We start from the raw sequence: 18795 nt of genomic DNA, 5'->3' as shown, positions 1-18795 counted from the left end.
GTCAGAGGCAGAGCACCAAAGCCCAAAGGCAGTAACATGAAGGATTAATTACTATCAAGGGAGAAAGTTGTCCATTTGACAGAACCAGAGGCTGGAAGAGGCAGCTTGGGCAAGACCAGAGTGGACGGGGAGGTGATGACCTGCTGGTCATTGTTTCTAACATATTTGTGGATGGCATTTTTAGTATAGTCTTGCTATGATGTGAAAGTGCAATGTGATTCAAGTGTTACACTAACACAGTCAGTGGAAAATCTCAATCAACCCAGAAATTTTTTAAAAATTCCAGCTCCAACTTCAGGGCTTTTGCAGAGGCAGTACCCCAAGCTTGGAAGGGGCTTCCAGACTCTCAGCCTCCTTTGAAGTGTAAAATATTCAGTACAAAACATCTTCTGATTGCCTTCCTTTGCTACTGATCTCTCCCTCCTGAAATTCTTTTACATCACTCTATCGATTGTATTTTTCCTGTCTTTGCATCATCCCAGAAGGACACAACAGATGTGAACTTCTTGAGAGCAGAAAGGGCTCCATTTGTACCAGGGTTCTACTTCTGTGTCTATATGGGCAATGGTTCGACTTTGCAAACTTTAAAGTACCATAAGAATTGCTTTATCACAAAGTGCCCGTTAGACTGACACCTAATTTTGTTTGACTGACATACCAATTTGGAATTTCCTGGTTGTTTCACTGGTTATTTGGCCATTTCCTTGGGCATCAGGCATATACCCCAGGCTCAGTCACTCCTGACAGTTCAGAAAATTTGATTATGGAGGATCTAAACTTCATTAACCATCTCTTGCTTCATGACCATCTCTAGAGAGGGAAAAATGTAACAAGAACAAAAACAAATGTCCAAAGAGGCCAGATCAACCCTTGAATCAATTGAGTATTTTTTCTGCAATTGATAATGACATGACAATATTAAATTAGCTCTGATTGTACCTTTCTTGATCTTTCTCTTCTCTAAGGATCAATGGTGGATCACCTTAAAACAAACATTTCTTGGGCTATTTTAGTTACTTGACTTTTTAAAATCTCTATTCTCTTTCCTGCTCCATTTCTTCTCTTTTTATATTATCCCCATTCTGACTTCCATCACAAAATAAGTGATGAGTCTTAGAGTTGTTACATAGAGTTACTGGTATACACATGGAGCTTTGCTAATCTAATAAGGAAGGAAAAGTCACACTTATAAGTTTGGCCTTCAAAGCAATCATTCCACAAGCACACCTTTCAAAACCAGAAATAACATGTGAATCACACTGACTTTGTGGTTTTCCTGAATTCTTCTTGTTCTTTTCTTATTTCTACTTTTTCATTCTTTATTCACCAACACTTATTAGGCAACAAACCAAAACCCATGATGACATCAGCTTGTTGAGTTGTCATATGGCACTGTTGACTTGAAGTTTGCTTAACAATCCATCAAATTGGGAACTTTGGGGCAGAGAGCTTCCTTCTAAGCTCTGGGGTCCTTACCTTCGACTTGTGAAGTTGATATTTGGAATCCAAGTGTAAGACTTGCTATTCATTTTGAATACATTTCTCATTCTGAAGCTCTATGAGCCTAAGAATGGGAACAGGGAGGGAAGTCCTGACTCCATCCAGTGGGCCTGGACCTTTGCTAAGCACGCCGTTAATCCTGAGCAGAGCTCCCTAGGCCTCTTGACTAGGGAAATGAGACTATGGGGTGTCTGGGTGTGCATCATACAGAGAGTATAGTATACACGATAAGCATGTATCACCTATATGTATGTGTAAATATCATACAGCTCTGCATGCAAGCACATGTGTGGATGTGCTCCTACTCTATCCTGTGTATTCCCATTTCACATGGTGTTGTGTTGTATCATGACATGTTTTCACACATGTATGTACAACATAGGTGAAAAGGGGAGGAAATGAAGAGAGGGGGAGGGAGCAGAGAAGAGGGGAGAGAAGGGGAGGGAACCCAGTCTGCCTTGGTTTCTGTATGACCCACAAACTGAGAATAGTCTTTACATTTTTAAAATTCAATTTTGTTGATTTTAACATGCAAAAGCCATTTCTAGTTTGCTCAATTTGGCTCACAGACTGTCGTTTCTGACCACTGGTCTAGACTTCTAAAAAAATGTTAATGAAGCCAATTGCAAAATCACTTAAAAGTTTGATATTCCTCCATTTTGTTTATGTTGTTTCTCAATCCCACCCTTCCACCCCCACTCCAAGGAGCCGGTTGTTAAATATTTACTAGCACACTCTTGCTTCACACTAAGGGAACTGCACGAGAATTCATGTCAACTTCTCAGAGAAGGACTCAGATGAACCCTTTGTCACCCATATTCTTGATGACATGTGTCTTATCACCAGGGTCCTTGACGTTTGGGATTGGGCTAGCCAGAATCCCCAGGAAAATTCCCCTGCTTGAGAAGAAGGCTTCATGCTGCAGTTCTAGGCTGCTATGAAATCCCAATGCTAAAAGTTAAAGGAGATAACTAGTTACTAGAAACCGCAGCCTTTAGGGTTAGAACCCTGGCAGAAATGACCAACCATTCCTCCAGGGACCCCAGCCAGGGAGCCCTGGAAAAGCAGGTCCTGGTGGAGGTTCTGTGCACTGGCCTTGGCTATCTGAAGGGAGACCAGGAGGAGATCCTGGAAGAGAGAGTGGAAGCTTCAGAGGAACCAAGAAGTGAGCACAAAGTAGAAGGGGTTGCCCAAAAAGGGGGGGCTCTAAGCAAAGGGGAGAGGCTGGCCAATCAGGGTTGTGCCATTCACAGTCCCAGGCACAGGGGAGACAGAGACAGACATGGGGGATCTCTGCTCTTGAGAAGTTCCTAGTCTACAGAAAAGAAGACAATGTGCATGGAGATAAATCTATATGAGTAGATATGAAATGAATATGAGATGCTGGAGAGCCTGAAGAGCTGGGGTCAGGATCAGAAAAGACCTTGGGTAGGGGGCTTGAAAGTAGGCTTTTTTAAAAAAATCATTTATTTAACATGGGGGGGGGGGTTAAGTGACTTGCCCAAGGTTATATAACTAGGTAATTAGTTGTCCCATTGTAAGTTAACTTTTTTTTTAGGTTTTTTTGGCAAGGCAATGGGGTTAAGTGGCTTGCCCAAGGCCACACAGCTAGGTAATTATTAAGTGTCTGAGACCGGATTTGAACCCAGGTACTCCTGACTCCAGGGCCGGTGCTTTATCCACTATGCTGCCTAGCCGCCCCTTAAGTTAACTTTTAAAGGAAACAAGGGTTTCTAAGAAAATGGGTGAGGAGGGAGAATGCTCCTGCAAGGTGGTACAGTCAGAGTCTCCTGGGCTCTGAGGCACAAATCAGCAGGCCACATCAGCAGGCCACTTTGTCTGGAAAGAAGAGTGTGGGAGGGCGGCTAGGCAGCCCACTGGACAAAGCATCGGCCCTGGAGTCAGGAGGACCTGAGTTCAAATCCAGATTCAGACATGTAATACTAACTTAGCTGGGTGACCTTGGGCACTGTCTTGCCAAAAAAAAGAAGAGTGTATGAAGGGCACTGTTAGGAAATTAGTATTGGTTAAAATTCTTGTATAAAAGATCTCTTTCTCCAGAGGATAATAGAGACAGAAACCTGGGCAGATCTGGGCTTCTTTCTACTAAGGTGCATTAGATTCTAGTAAGCATCTGAGTACAAATAAAGGCTCTAAATTTCCTTTTCATTTATTTTTTCCTGCCATAGTTAAATTCTGGGAAGACCCTGGAACTAGATAAAACAATCTCATTAAATACTGAATCACTGTTGAAGTGCATTTGCTCAGAAACCAACAGACATCAGAGCTTCCTTCAAATCCACCACCACAACATTTTTTCAAACCATCTCACAAAACAGGGACAAACAAAAGCTGGGGGGGGGGGGCAGATGGAAGGGGACAAGGGAAAGACAATATTTGCCTGAAACTGTCTCAGGAAAAGAAATGGTGGGAGCGCATGCACACACACCCCCGCACACCCCTGCACACACGCACATCTGCACACTCACGTGCAGGCAGATTTGACTCTACGAGTTCCCATGTGAGGGATGATGCCACAGGCAGAATCATCAAGAGCCCAGCCATTCCGCAAAACATAAATCTACAAATCTTCTCTGATCCCTCCCTGTCTGGAATGGAAAATCTTGCTTTGTCCAAGAGCATTTGGCCTAGGCCCCTCCTGAGTCCCCATCTCCTCTGCCTTCTTGGGGTACCCACATGAGTGGTACAGTAGGTAGAGCCCCAGTCCTGAGGCAGGAGGACCTGAGTTCAAATGCGACCCCAGACACTTGCCCCTTACTGGCTGTGTGACCTAGGGCAAGTCACTTCACCCTGCCTCACACCCAGGGTCCTAGACCCAGATGGTTCTAGAGGACAAAGGGGGCTCAAATCAATTCTCGTGCTTGCCATGGCCTCACCTCCCCACTGTCACATGGCATCCCACAGTGGACCGTAAGCCCTTCCAGAGCCAGGCCACAGTTTGCTTGGGTCAATGTCCAGTGACCACCTCGGAGGAAGACAGCTCATGGCTTGTCTTCCCCTCCCCATTCTGGGCAAGTCTTCTAGACACCCTCCCAGGAGCTCACCAAGGGAGCACGTGCTCCCACAGCCCAATGTCTTTGGCACAGTCTCCAGGCACTTCAGGGACTCTCAGGGGGCAGCTGTACATGTGCTGGCTGTCCTTCTGTCTTCTGTCCCTCCATTTCTGGGGTGGCATTGCAAACTCCCCTTGAACTGAGCCTCTGGTGGCTTAGAGAAAGCCTTGCAGCCTCCCCATCCCTGCTACAGGCCTCCCCAGGTCCATGTATGATTCTCTGTGTCCAACTCCCAAAGAGTGAGGGGACTCGTGTGACGCACAGCAACCACCCCACATGGGAGAAGACTTTCAGTGTTTTGGGGGAGGGGGCATATATACCCGCCCTTTGATAAATGTTTCCTGAATGTATTTGGAACTTGGAGAATAAATGGACAAGATGCAGGTGATGGATGGGATGGCCTGTTACTGGTGCTATAAAAATTACAAATGGGAGGACCAAGAAGCAAGTGTAGGGTGATTTTTATAAGCCAATGGCTGGTGAAGTAGAGGAACAGGAAAGCATCCTCCACAAGGACTGCCATTAATAAGTGAGAAGGAAGCTTCTCTGAGTGATTATCAAAATCAACCTTGGTCCTGGTAAACAGATAATGGGGATACTGAGGTGAGGGGATAGGGAGCAGAATGTCACACACACAATAAGAAGAGCTATTACTTTTGCTAACCTTCTGTTTTTTTCTCTTTCTTTCTTTTGTACAAGAGGTTTTAATTTTCAAAGTGAACATTATCCAAACATGTCTATAGATTACTGAAGGAAAAAATGAATAAAACTAAATCCAAAAAAAAAAAAAGAAAATAGGATCATTACAAACTGTACTATTAAACTGTATTTTCTCCTAACAGATTCATCAACACATTTGTGCTGATATTGCATAAGCTGTCCCAAACCAGCCGAATGTGACGTAGAGTTAACCCTATAAGTCTATCTTGCTTCTCAGAACTCTAAAGGCCACATCGATAGACTTTACTAATTGAAAGCATTCTCTCCACCATCTTCAATAAATTAGCAAGTGCATTTCTGCAACAAAAATATGTCTTTACTTTCTTCTAAGACCACAAATCTGGGGAGAAGTCATTTTTGACAATAGATCTACTCAACAAAACTGTTAATGACAAGGCAGTCTGGAAAGCTGAAGCTCTCAGACAATATTTTTAAAAAAACGTGTGTGTCCAAAATTGGGGAGGTACCCCCTGGTCAGACCAGGACTGCTAGGTTCACAGTGGGCACCGAGGGTGGTTTCATTTCTAGATTAGTTGAAAAAACTGGGGGTGCTTAGTCTGAAAAGAACATTAGAATGGAAAAGAATTCACTTTAATTATTTGAAAAGTTGACCCATAAAACAGGGATTTATTCTCCTTCATTTCAGGAGCAAAAATCTACAACAAGGGCTCCCCGAATCTCAGAATTTCACCAGAGGAAGGAACCTCAATAAGCATCAAGCCGAACCCAAACTAAACGTTGATGAAACGCTGGAAGGCCCCCAAGAAGGAGGCATCCCACTACACTGCAGGGCAACCCTATGGGTTGGAAGTCTCCCCTTTACAGCAGGCTTACACTGGTTTCTTGACAACCTCTCCCCAGGGGGCCCAGCACCATCCTCTAGCCCCTCCTTGGTGGGACAGACTTTCCACTCTCTAAGACAGCTCTAGAGTCCCATCCACATGTCCCCTCACCATTCACTAAGGAGTTCATCATCCCACCAGGTGGGATGATCACCCCTTTACCATGAACCCCGCCTCCTAATCCAGCCCATTCCGCCTCTGTGAAGCCTCCACCCAGTAAAAGAAAAACAAAAATTCTGCTTGTCGGGTTAGTTGTGGCCTCACAATGCCATCCCAAGGTGATTCGAATATTAGTTTTGGGAACCCAGCCCTTCCATTATCCCGATTCAATTATGTCCCACCAGACCCTCCTAGGGTTCTCCACTGTCCAAAGTCTTCTCCATTTGTATGATTCAAGTCAGGGTCCCAGCTTTGGGTCATCTGCAAGCTGAATAAGTCGATTATTTACACTGCTACCAAAGTCTTTCCTAAAATCATTCAAGAGCCCAAGTCCAAGCCCAAAGTCCTGTGGTGTTTCTCTGGGACCCACTTCCAAGAACATCAGTGACTACAACTCTGAATCTATCTATTAAGTCATTTTCAAATCCATTTAATTGCAGTCAACCTACAGTAATTTTTCTATCCTTTCCACAAAAATAATACAATATTTAAAATCTAGGTAACTTATCTTTAATGATTTAAATACAATTAAATTTGGAATATAAAATAATAGATATAAAGTTATTGCTGTTCAGTTGTTCAGTTGTGTCTAACTGGACCCTATATGGAGTTTGCTTGGCATTCTCACTACTTTACTCGACAAGATGATTTTTATCTTTATTTCTGGAGGAATATCCTCTTTCTCCCTAACAGAATCAAGCTCCTAGAAGACAGGAACTGGTCATTCTTATTGTCATTACCTAGCTCAATCTTGTTTGCTCAGTGGGCATGAGGAACTTGGGCATATTTTCACTGTTGTCACCTCCATTGGCCCAGTGATCCCAGCCCCAACACATACATACACATTGGTACCCTAAGGCTCTGGCAGATGGAAGGCACTGGTTCAGTATGTGTTAAGTTGTATCTCATTATCAGGAACTAAAGCAAAGACCAGTCTAGAAGTTCTGAACTGGAACCCTTCAATCTCAGCTTTCCCTTTTAAATTTAAGGAAAAGTAAAAGGACAGCATGTTGGAGCTAGGATCATGAATTCTCAGCCTCAATGACATCTTCAGGTCCAATACCATGTAAAGTTGTGCAGTGATGTATCTTCATGATTAGGATTTAGAGTCATTATCAACTTTAACTGCAAAGTGATTTTGCTAAGAATTTTTTATAAATTTTTTTAATTCTTATTTTATTTGTAATTTATGGAACAAAATAAGCATATCCATAACTGAGGACAATAGAAATGAGGATTGAACATGAAATTGCAAAACTACTTTGCATAATTTACTAGCTGTGTGGGCAAGTCACTTCACCTTAACTGCCTCGCATCCAGGGCCATCCATATCCTGTTATCCAAATTCATCTCTGGCCTGGATCCAGATAATTGGAGCAGAAATTGAGATTGAGGACTCAGTACAGACTCCTTCACTCAAATCCAATTCATCTGCTTGTCATGACATCAATTCCCCAATATTGTGATTTTTCTTCCCCAATATTGTGATTTTTCTACAAGATCCAAGGACAAACATCACATCCCCATTCCTTTCCAATAAGCAACAAAATTATCATGCAAATCTTTCTTTCCCTCCCCTCCCCTAGGTAGATATATAGATGAGATAGAGATGGAGATGATGGAGATGGAGATGGAAATGAAGATGGAGATGGAGATGGAGATGGAGATGGAGATGGAGATGGAGATGGAGATGGAGATGGAGATGGAGATGGAGATGGAGATGGAGATGATGGAGATGGAGATGGAGATGGAGATGGAGATGGAGATGATGGAGATGGAGATGGAGATGATGGAGATGGAGATGGAGATGATGGAGATGGAGATGGAGAGGATGGAGATGATGGAGATGGAGATGGAGATGGAGATATATAAAATTATTCCATATATACTTCTATTTATCAGATCTTTCTCTAGATGAAGATTCTGTCTTTCTTCAGATGTTCTTTAGAGAAAATTTGGGTATTTATAATATAAAATGATCTTAGTTCATCATTTCAGGCAAGTCTTTTCATGTTTTTCTAAGGTCACTGTGCTCATCAGTTCTTACAGCACAGTTAAGTATTCCATCAACCATACATTACAACTTGTTCAGCCATTCCCCAAGTAATGGACATTCCTGCAATTGCCAGTTCTTTGCCACCACAGTGATGGTGATGTTTGTCCTTTGTTCTCGAAAAAGACCAGGGTAGGTGATGCCATGGCAAGCACATGAATTGGATTGGGGGGGGGGGTGCTGTGCTAAGTCCAAGTCTCACTTTCTCCTCCAGAACCATCTGGGTCCAGTAGCCAGATATGGATTAGGACAACTGGAGATAGCCCTGGATGAAAGGAAGTCAGGGTGAAGTGACTTGTCCAAGGTCACATAGCTAGTACATGGCAAGTGTCTGAGGCTAGATTTGAATTCGGGTTCTCCAGATTCCAGCACTAGTATTCTATCCAATGCATCACCTCTCTCCCTTCTCCCCCAAGAAATAGAGCTGCTATAAATATTTTAGAATATATTGGTTCTTTTCCTTTCTCCCTAATCATCTTTGAAAATAGACCAAATAGTGGTATTGTTATGTCAAAGGATACAGTTGGTTTAATTATCCTTTGGGCAAATTCCAGATTGCTCTCTACAAACTATGAATTAGTGTGCCAATTTTCCACACCCTCTCCATAATTGTCACCTTCCCCTTCTATCATTTAAGCCAGTGATAGATGTAAAAATGGCATCTCAAGGCTGTTTTAAGAGCTAAGGGTTCCAGTTCAGAACTTCTAGACTAGTCTATGCTTTAGTTCCTGATTATGAGATACAACTGGTAACTTTAAGACCACTTACTCCTCTAATCAATAATGTCTATATATGACTTTTTCATAATACTATAATTTTTTTTAGTTTTTGCAAGGCAATGGGGGTTAAGTGGCTTGCCCAAGGCCATACAGCTAGGTAATTATTAAGTGTCTGAGGTCAGATTTGAACTCAGGTACTCCTGACTCCAGGGCCAGTGCTATATCCACTGTGCCACCTAGCCACCCCAATAAACTTTTTTCTTTAGAAAAATTTTATTAATTTTGAGTTTTACAATTTTCCCCCATTCTTGCTTCCATCCTCCCAACCCCCACAGAATGCAGTCTATTAGTCTTTACATTGCTTCCATGATCTAAGCTGAATGTGATGAGAGAGAAATCATATCCTTAAGGAAGAAAAATAAAGTATAAGAGATGGCAAAATTATATAATAAGATAACTTTTTTTTCTAAATTGAAAGTAATAGACTTTGGTCTTTGTTCAGACTCCACAATTCTTTCTCGGGATACACATGGTATTCTCCATCACAGATACCCCCAAAATTGTCCCTGATTGTTGCCCTGATGGAATGAGCAGGTCCATCAAGGTTGATCCTCACACCCATGTTGCTGTTAGGGTGTACAATGTTTTTCTGGTTCTGCTCATCTCACTCAGCATCAGTTCATGCAAATCCCTCCAGGCTTCCCTGAATTCCCATCCCTCCTGGTTTCTAATAGAACAATAGTGTTCCATGATATACATAGGCCACAGTTTGTTAAGCCATTCCCCAATTGAAGGACATTCATTCAATTTCCAATTCTTTGCCACTACAAACAGGTCTGCTATGAATATTTTTGTACAAATGATGTTTTTGCCCTTTTTCAAATCTCTTCAGGGTATAGACCCAATAGTGGTATTGCAGTATCAAAGGGAATGCACATTTTTGTTGTCCTTTGGGAATAATTCCAGAAAGGTTGGATGAGTTCACAGCTCCACCAACAATATAATAGTGTCCCAGATTTCCCACATCCCTTCCAACATTGATCATTATCCTTTCTGGTCATATTGGCCAGTCTGAGAGGTGTGAGGTGGTACCTCCAAGAAGCTTTAATTTGCATTTCTCTAATAAGTAATGATTTAGAGCAATTTTTCATATGACTATGGATTGCTTTGATTTCCTCATCTGTAAATTGCCTTTGCTTATCCTTTGACCATCTGTCAATTGGGGAATATAAACTTTTTAAGACCAAAAATTCTTTGATTTCTTCATTGGAAAACTGTCTGTTCATATACTTTGGCCATTTATCAACAGAGGACTGATTCTTATAGACTTGAAAGTTCTAATTATTTTTTGTGACTTTTCCTCCATTTTATGTTTACTCCTTTTTCTTTTCAGCCTCTCTTTTTTACCCTATGCATTTCCTTCTCTTTTCCCCTTTCTTATTCCTTATTTTACCCATCCCTCTAAAAGTCCCAATTTTCTGGCTCCCACACTTCAACATCTCTGGATTGCTTAATTTAGTGCCCAAGCTTTCATAAATCCAATATTTGATATCTGAATCCAATGTTTGTTTCCTTTAAAAAATAATTTCATGGTGCTTGAAGGTGATAGAAATGGAATAAATGAATCAATATCAGATGGGAAATGAAATTTTCATTATTATTGTTTTAATTATTTCTGTTCAACTGTTTCTCATGGTGGATAAATTTGAAATTCTACTGTATCTCTATCACTGTTCATACATAAGGTGAACCAGGAAGGTAATGGGAATTCCAGAGGACCTGAGTTCAAATCCCAGCGCTGCCACTTAGAAGTTTGACATTAGGCCAGGAACTCTGTGCCTCAGTTTTGACATCTATTTTATATTTTTTTTAAGGTAGGGCGGGCTGGCCTACCAGACCCCTGCTGGCTCTCACTCCATAATTCTAAGATCCTAATAATAACAAATTGTATTTCTGTCATCTTTTAAATTGTGCCAAACACTTGACAGGTCATCTCATCTGATCCTTATAGGAGCCCAAAGACACAGGAACCCTGAGTGGTCCCCCCTGAGCTGGAAGATCCTAAGCTTTCCTAGCTTCATGCTGCTTCTCTATGTAAGTGCAAGTGTGTCTGCACGTCTACTGGATGTGTCTATTTGTGTGTGTATGTCTGCAGACGATGCATGTCTAGCTACACACAGACAGAGAATGGGGATGTGCTCTATACAAACCTGGGTGAGTGTGTAACACATCACTGTCTATACTTGGGACTTCCCATATTTAGTTAGTTCTTGGTAAGTAACTTCCATTAATCCAAATTAGTCATTTGTTTCCAGTCTCTGAGAGCTCAGAATTCAAACCCAAAGCATCACCACAGGCTCACAAGGCCAAAGCTGGGGGGGAGGGGGGGACGGATATCAGAGCTCACCTCTTCTGACATGGGGGGAACAGACCTGGGAGGTTCAGGATCTTGCCTAAAGCCACACATGCAGGGATCTGAACCCAAGTGGTCTGAACCCAAAACTGGGATCTCTTACCCTCCAAGGCTTTTTTGTGATTTATATTTAAAGGAAAGAACTTTATGTTATATATAAAGTAAAGAATTCTTTAAATTCAAAAGTGCAGAATAAGCATGGTTCAGCCAATAGGGTCATTTGGGAAGACCTGGGTTCAAGTCTAGACTTGAACTTTGGACAAATCCCTCAATCTCTCAGAGTGGTTCAGTCATGACAGATTCTTTGTGACCCTTTGGACTGGGACTTTTTTTTGCAAGATCCTGGGAGTGGTTTGACATTTCTTTCTCCAGTGGATTAAGGCAAACAGGATGAAGTGACTTGTCCAGGATGATACAGCTAGTAAGTTAGGGTTAAATCAGACTCCAACTACTGAGATACCCAGCATTTTCTTGGGGTTCTAGGGAATTCTCAAGGTTCTAAGGTACAGAGAAGGTGTGACCCAGAATTAGGAGAGGAACTTTCTTGATTCAAGGGCAGTTCCCTGAAAGAGATGAAATCTTAGCTCTTGGCCCTGTCTGCCAATCATCGAGTCATCAACATTGAAGACATTCTGGAAAATCCACATCCATCCTTTCTTTCCTTCTTCCTTCCTTCCCTCCCTCCCTTCTTTCTTTTTTCTTCTCTTCTCTTTTCCTTCCTTCTTCCCTTCCATTTCCTCCTCCTCCTTCTCTTCTTTCTCCTTCCTTCTTCTTCTCTTCTTCTCTTCTTTCTCTTCTCCTTCATTTCTTTCTCCTTCCTTCTCCTCCTCCTCTTCTTCCTTCTCTTCTCCCTCTTTCTTCTCCTCTTCTCTCTTCTCCTTCCTCATTGTCTTCTCTTCTTTCACTTCTCCTTTCCTCTTCTCCTTCTCTTCTCTCTTCTCCTTCTCCTAAGAAGAGAGTTCTGGCTCTTTGATGCATCCCCCCTAACAGACATGAATGGAAGGCTATGAATCAAACCCTGGTCCTAACATGGTCTTACTAGATACACAAGGTTTTGCCAAAATTGTACCCTTTGATTGGGCTCAGATCTGCAAGAAGACTTTTGGAACTCCCTATGATGACTGGGCTGTCACTAAAATTACTGCAAAAGCCAAAGCCAAACTCATCTGCAGATGTCCTGGGGTGGGGGTGAGAGGACAGCACTTTCAGCTAAGGAGCATACTCTCTAAGCGATAAGGAGATCAGCAAGGAGGCAGCCACCCCCACGTAACCTGCAGGGTATATGCAGGTAAAGGATGCCCCTCTCAAAGCCCTGGACAGGCTTTCCGTGAATACTGCTCTCCCACCCCCCGTCCTTGGCTGTGGAGGGATCAGGGCAATCAATTGGGCCCATCATTTCCTGGGAAGTCATTTCCATCTTGTGACCAGGCACTGGTTTCTCTGCAAACTATGATAATTATGGTGATTTGTAAACTTGTTAATGCCACAAGCAGGAACTCCTCATGTTCAGAGCCAAAGGGTCTCATTGCCAAACTCTAGTCTATCTTTAGAAAGAAGAGGAGAGGGGTGTTTGGGAGAGGGAATCATTAGACCACTGCAACCAACACTATACTTGAGCAATTGGGAAGCGGGCACACCCAGGTCATTCCGGAGATCCATTGGTCAGAGACTTTGTTAGTTACAAACATCCTTTCATTTTGAGGTGTATTTGAAAACTCAATATAGCAAGACAAGAACTGAGAGGGACATTTTGGGGAGAAGAGGAGGGCATGTCTATAGGAATGGTAGGACATCTACTGAAGCCAGGAAGATCCTCAACAAGAGTGAGGGAGGCATCCAAAGGGGGCTGCCTCCTGGTGAAGGACCCATCACCTCCCACTTAGACAATTCCAACAACACCTGATTTAAACTCCCATTTCCAGCCTCTACATTCTTAATCACAAGTGTAATTGTGTCATGGCTGCTCCAGAAAAGACAACAGCTCCCAGTGGTCTCCAAGAAGACATACAAACTCCCCAGCCTGGCCTCTAAAGGCCTTCCTCATCAGGCTCTGGTCGACCTTGCAGGGATTCTTCCACATCATCCCACACCCCTCTGGCCTATCTGCTTCCCCTGAACATGTGATTCTGCTGTTCATCATTGCCTTCCAAAGCTCAAACCACAGAGGAAAACTACAGGAAGGCTGGTGTCTTCCACAATAATGGTTTGGGGATAATCACTGAATAGAGTTGATATTTACTTTTTAAGGAAAGAAAGAAGGTAGGAAAGAGGGAGGGAGGGAGGGAGGGAGGGAAAGAAGGAAGGAAGGAAGGAAGGAAGGAAGGAAGGAAGGAAGGAAGGAAGGAAGGAAGGAAGGAAGGAAGGAAAGAAGGAGGGAGGGAGGGAGGGAGGGAGGGAGGGAGGGAGAGAGGGACAAAGGAAACTCACAGGGTCAAGCCAAATAGTCAGCTGCTCTGTACCCTCCAACAGAAAAGAGAGCTGTGTATGGGCCTGATAAGTTAGGTGTGTCTAGACCCACCCAGTCCAACATATGTCAGAGGTAGAAATGGACCTGGGTCCTCCCTGTACACCTAGAATACAGAAGGCACTTAATATTAATAGGTGTTTGCTGAACCAATGAAGTGGTCACTCTGCATTTCTCTGTATGGAGCATCATAAGAAGGGTGCCCAATTATCATGCCCCTCTCTTTGCTGACCCTGCTCAGAAGGTGAGAGCCCCTCCCCAGCAGAGAGAGGTCCAGAAGCCTCAGACAGTGACTCCCAGCCCCCCTCCTTCACTCCCTTTCCAGCTGTGCTATCATACATGGGGGTGACCTAAGGGATAGGAAGCTTTGCCATCAGGACCCAAGCTCTGACAGGTCCTACCAGACAGATCTGCCATCCCATGGCCAGTTGAGGCTCCTCACTGATATGATTGATTCTGAGGAGTCTTCTGTTCCCCAATATCAGGAAGCTGCCTTTTGGCCAGGAATGTAGGAAGACTTCCCATGGGGTTGTAGGTTTGGAGGAGCAGAAGGTTCGGTTCAAGGCATCACCTTTTAGGACAGACAGTGACCAACTGGAGAATGTCCAGAGAAGGGTGGCTAGGGGTAAAAGGTCTTGAGTTCCTGTCATGAGGATCTGTGGAAAGAACTAGGCATGTTCAGCCTTGGGAAGAGAAGACTCTGCAGGGATATACAAACTATCTTAAACATCTGGCACCAAGAGCAACAGGAGACAATGATCAAAAAGCCAATGTCACGTGATGACAGGAAGAACCCTAACAACCCAAGAATGAAAGAGGCTGCCCCCAGATGCCATAGCCTTCCCTGGGTGGCAGTCCTCCAACAGAGGCTGGGGGACACCTGGACAGGGGTCAGACTGGATGGCAGCTTCAGGTCCACCTAACCCAAACTCTCCCACTTCCGATCCAATCCCTACTCACATTTTACAGATGAGGAAACAGGCCCAAAGAAGCTAGTTGGATGGCCAAAGGTCACACACAGAGAGGGTGGCAAAGTGTAGATATGACCCAGGTCCACTGCCACAGAAGTCAGAATCACAACTGCCAGAAGGCACCCACACATAGGTCACACATCCAAGTGTCTCCCGACCCCATGATGGTGACCCTTCTCCAGTCCCATGTAGAATTCAGGTGATATCTGCTTTGTTCACACCTGCTGATCTAAAATAATGGGCATTTGTCTCTCTTGAGGCACTGAAATAGGAGATTCCTAAAGTGAAGGAAAGGCCTTTCTCAGACCAACCCCCCCCCCCCCATCATTGGAATGAATAAGCAATATTGGTCCAGGGGCAAGGAGGAAGAGAAGAAATACCAAGTAAATATTCTCTTTGTGTTTTTATAAGTTGAGACTCCAGATAGGACCATTCAACAAGACAACCAAATGTCCAGTAAGCATTAATTAAGCACCTACAGTAAACCAAGTCAAGAAGTTACCACAGCAAAGCCCAAGTAGCTACAGCAGAATGAGAAGGCTACAGACATGCACACATTCATAAGTCTATGTCTAGGTGCACATGTTTATAGGTGTATAAATGCCCCAATATCTATAAATCTATCAAGAAGTATGACATCAAGGTCAGGGAGCATTCTGAGGAATAGGGAAGACAGAGAGAAGGGGCAAGTACCCACTTAAGGACTGACAACAGTCCACAATCTCCACCCAGAGAGAGAAGAGTTGGACTCTGAATATGGACCAAAGACTACTTGGCAACATGGAAAATGAGAAAATATTTTGTGTGACAAAAATGTATAATCAGGATCATATTTCTTGACTTTTCACTGTGTGGGGGAGGGGATGGAGGGAGAAAGAAAATTTGGAACTGAAAAGAATAAAATATTTAAAAACATAATTCTGGGCTTCAGCTCTTCTTACATTGATAGCAACAGGCTCCAATTAGCCTGCCTGCATCCCATCTCTCTTCTCTCCAGATCAGCATCCAAACAGCATCCAAACTGGCATTCCTAAATAATCTTGTCAAACTCATTTGGAGAGATGAGATCTAGGATAGCAAGGGCAATAAGGGGGAAAAAGTAGGAATGAAGAGGGCTTAGCACTTCAAGCTATATTATAAAATAGAATCATTAAAACTCTCTGGTACTGATTAAAAATAGAAAAGCTTTTCAATGAAATGTCCTGAAGAATGAAGAACAAAGAATAAGAAATAGTGATCCAGTGTTCAATAAACTGGAAAATATAAATTACTTAGGAAAGAATTCTCTATTTGAGAAGAATTACTGAGAACTCAGGAAATCAGTTTGACAGAAATTAGATCTATGCAGTCACCTATACAATATACCACAATAAATCTGACATATAAATTATATATACAATATTTATAATTTATAATATATATATATATTTATATTAAAGGTAATAGCATTAAAACATGAGAAAAGAACTAGATCAAATTACAACCATAGCATGGCAGAGTAAATTCTTAACCATTCAAAGGTTGAGGCAATTAGAAAAGATATGAGAAAAATTCAATTACTAGTTGAATTGCTTTTAAATGCTCAAAATGAATGCAATTGTGATAAGGGAATAAGTCTACTGGGAGAAAGGTTGCAAGTATTTCTAAAGTCTTGATATTCAAGATTATATATATATATATATATATATATATATATATGTTTATATATATTATATATATATGTATATTAAAACAAAGAAAAACTAACAGAAATATATAAGACCAAAAGGTCTTAGTTGTAAAAGGAAATGAATAAACATGTCTCAAAAGAAAAATAATTATAAACTATTACCTTCATGTAATAAAAGAAATGCAAATCTAAATAAACTCTGAGGTTTCACCTCACACACTGCCAAATGACAAAGCTAAGTAAGATGGGAAGAGTTATTATTGATGAGTTCGTAGAAAGACACACACTACTGCATTATGGGGAGAGCGGATTCTGAGATGCATACACACGCATATCTTCTATAATTTGCCACCACTTCCAGAATCCAACATACACCTTCTCCCCAGGCATTTACAGGCCTCCTTTACAATCTAACTCCCACCTAACATTCAATGCTCCATCTCCCACTCCCTTGCATCTGCCACCCTGGCCATGTGGACCCGGCCTCCATAGAACACTCCAAGGTCATATTGGTCTGGTCGGCTAGAGTCGGACCCTAACCTAGTGATGTCATTCAGGTCCACTTCCAATCCCCAACCCAGGTTCATGAAGAGAGCTTCACAAATGGTGACCGAAATAAATTAAATTTTAAATTAAAAACCCAACAGAGATTAACTTTCTGTTTAAAGGATTCCTCCTTTGATTTCTGTCCAGTACCACAATCTTCCATGGTTGCTCTCTAGCATGTAAAGCAGATGGACCCTAGAGTCACAGTCAAAGAACCTGGGCTCTAAGGCAATTTCAGCCCCATATTTAATTGCTCTTTGACCTCTAGCAAAGTGCATAACAATGACTATCTTTGCTGCCCAGATGCAGCACTTGATCCTCACCAGAATGGGGGGGGGGGGGGGCGGGGGGGGGGCAGAGATTACTATTCTCATTTTACAGGGAAAGAAATTGAAGCCAAGAGGGTCTCATGCCCAGTCCAGAGTCACCCACTTAGTAAATATCTGAAAGGGGATTTGAATGTGGGTCCTCCCGACCACTTTACCACTGAGCAGCATCACATCATTTAATATCTCTGATCCTCAATTTCCTCATAAAAAAAAAGGAGATTAGGGCAGTGTTGATCTCTGGGGTGATTAGGAGGCTCTACTGAGATCAAGTATGGAAAGTGGCTTTCAGTCCTAAAGTATTTTAGAAAGGTGAATGGTCATCATTAGCCACAGGTGGGGGTCTGGCAGATGAGCCAGAAATGGCAGCTGGCATTTACTGAGGCAGACAAGGTGTCCCCATGTGGCTGTACTCTTTCAGGAGAGCTAATGAAGGCTTTATCCTTCCTCAGGACATCCTTAAGTAAACGCTCTGCACAGGTCGGGGGGGGGGGGGGGTTCCATGGCTTACATACATTTCCTGCTCTGCCAAAGTCACCACCAAAGATGGGATTGACTAGGAAGTTTGGAAGTTTTGTTCAGGGATTCCAAAATTGCAGCATTCAGTCAACAAAAAATTTTTAAAAAAAGGTTCCAAGGCTATTAAAGATCTTTAGTACTGTTTTGACATCATTTTAGGAAATAGGATGGCAGAGAGACAGATAGGCAGACAGAAACACAAAGTGAAAGAGAGTCAGAGAGACAAAGATGAAAGAGACAGAGACAGGGTCAGAGAGAGAGACAGAGGAGAGAGAGAAGGAGGGAGGGAGAGACAGACAGACAGACACAGAGAGAGACAGAGAAGAGAGGAGGGAGAGAGAGAGAGAGAAAATGCATCTCTCTTCAGCCCAGGGAGCGCCAGCCAGGCTCAGAGCCCCCCGTTCCTGCGCCTGGGCCACCTCCCCATCTATTAATCCTCACCAGATGGCCACTCTATCAGTGGGACTTGTAGCAATGTCTACTCCAAGTTAAATAGTATAATTGAAGCCAGAGCATCCCAGCCCGCATGAAGTCAATCAAAGCCCATCCCAGCCATAAAAAGGCAGACTAGGGAAGGCTTGAATGGGAGGGCTCCATTATGAACAGCAAGGGCCCGGGGAGACCAAGATGCTTTGATTAAAATTCTCCTCTGCCACCGCCCCGATAGAAATCAATGGGTAACTGCTCGGAGCCCTGACGCCAGACCCAGGCCATGCGCCTCTGTGAGTGAGGTCGGGGCTCTTGTTGTTTCTCAGGATAATGATCTTCCTCCGGCCGGCCGGGAGCCCAGAGAGCCCGGCTCCTCCTCAGAACCACTGCC

General features: G+C 43.0%; 1 long non-coding RNA gene across 4 annotated transcripts in view; it reads right to left on the bottom strand.

Annotated features, from left to right (window-relative positions):
- LOC141522974 (uncharacterized) overlaps window positions 1–18795 on the bottom strand; it is a 118897-nt gene that overhangs the window by 18020 nt on the left and 82082 nt on the right. For all 4 annotated transcript variants that reach the window (XR_012478276.1, XR_012478277.1, XR_012478278.1 and 1 more), the window contains one exon: window positions 659–810. This is a non-coding gene — a long non-coding RNA (uncharacterized LOC141522974). The remainder of the gene's footprint in view (window positions 1–658; window positions 811–18795) is intronic.

This window comes from Macrotis lagotis, chromosome 4 (genome assembly GCF_037893015.1).
Source record: "Macrotis lagotis isolate mMagLag1 chromosome 4, bilby.v1.9.chrom.fasta, whole genome shotgun sequence".
Taxonomy (NCBI): domain Eukaryota; kingdom Metazoa; phylum Chordata; class Mammalia; order Peramelemorphia; family Peramelidae; genus Macrotis; species Macrotis lagotis.
The sequence above is the reverse complement of the archived record's forward strand: the minus strand, read 5'-3'. Positions and strand labels throughout refer to the sequence as shown.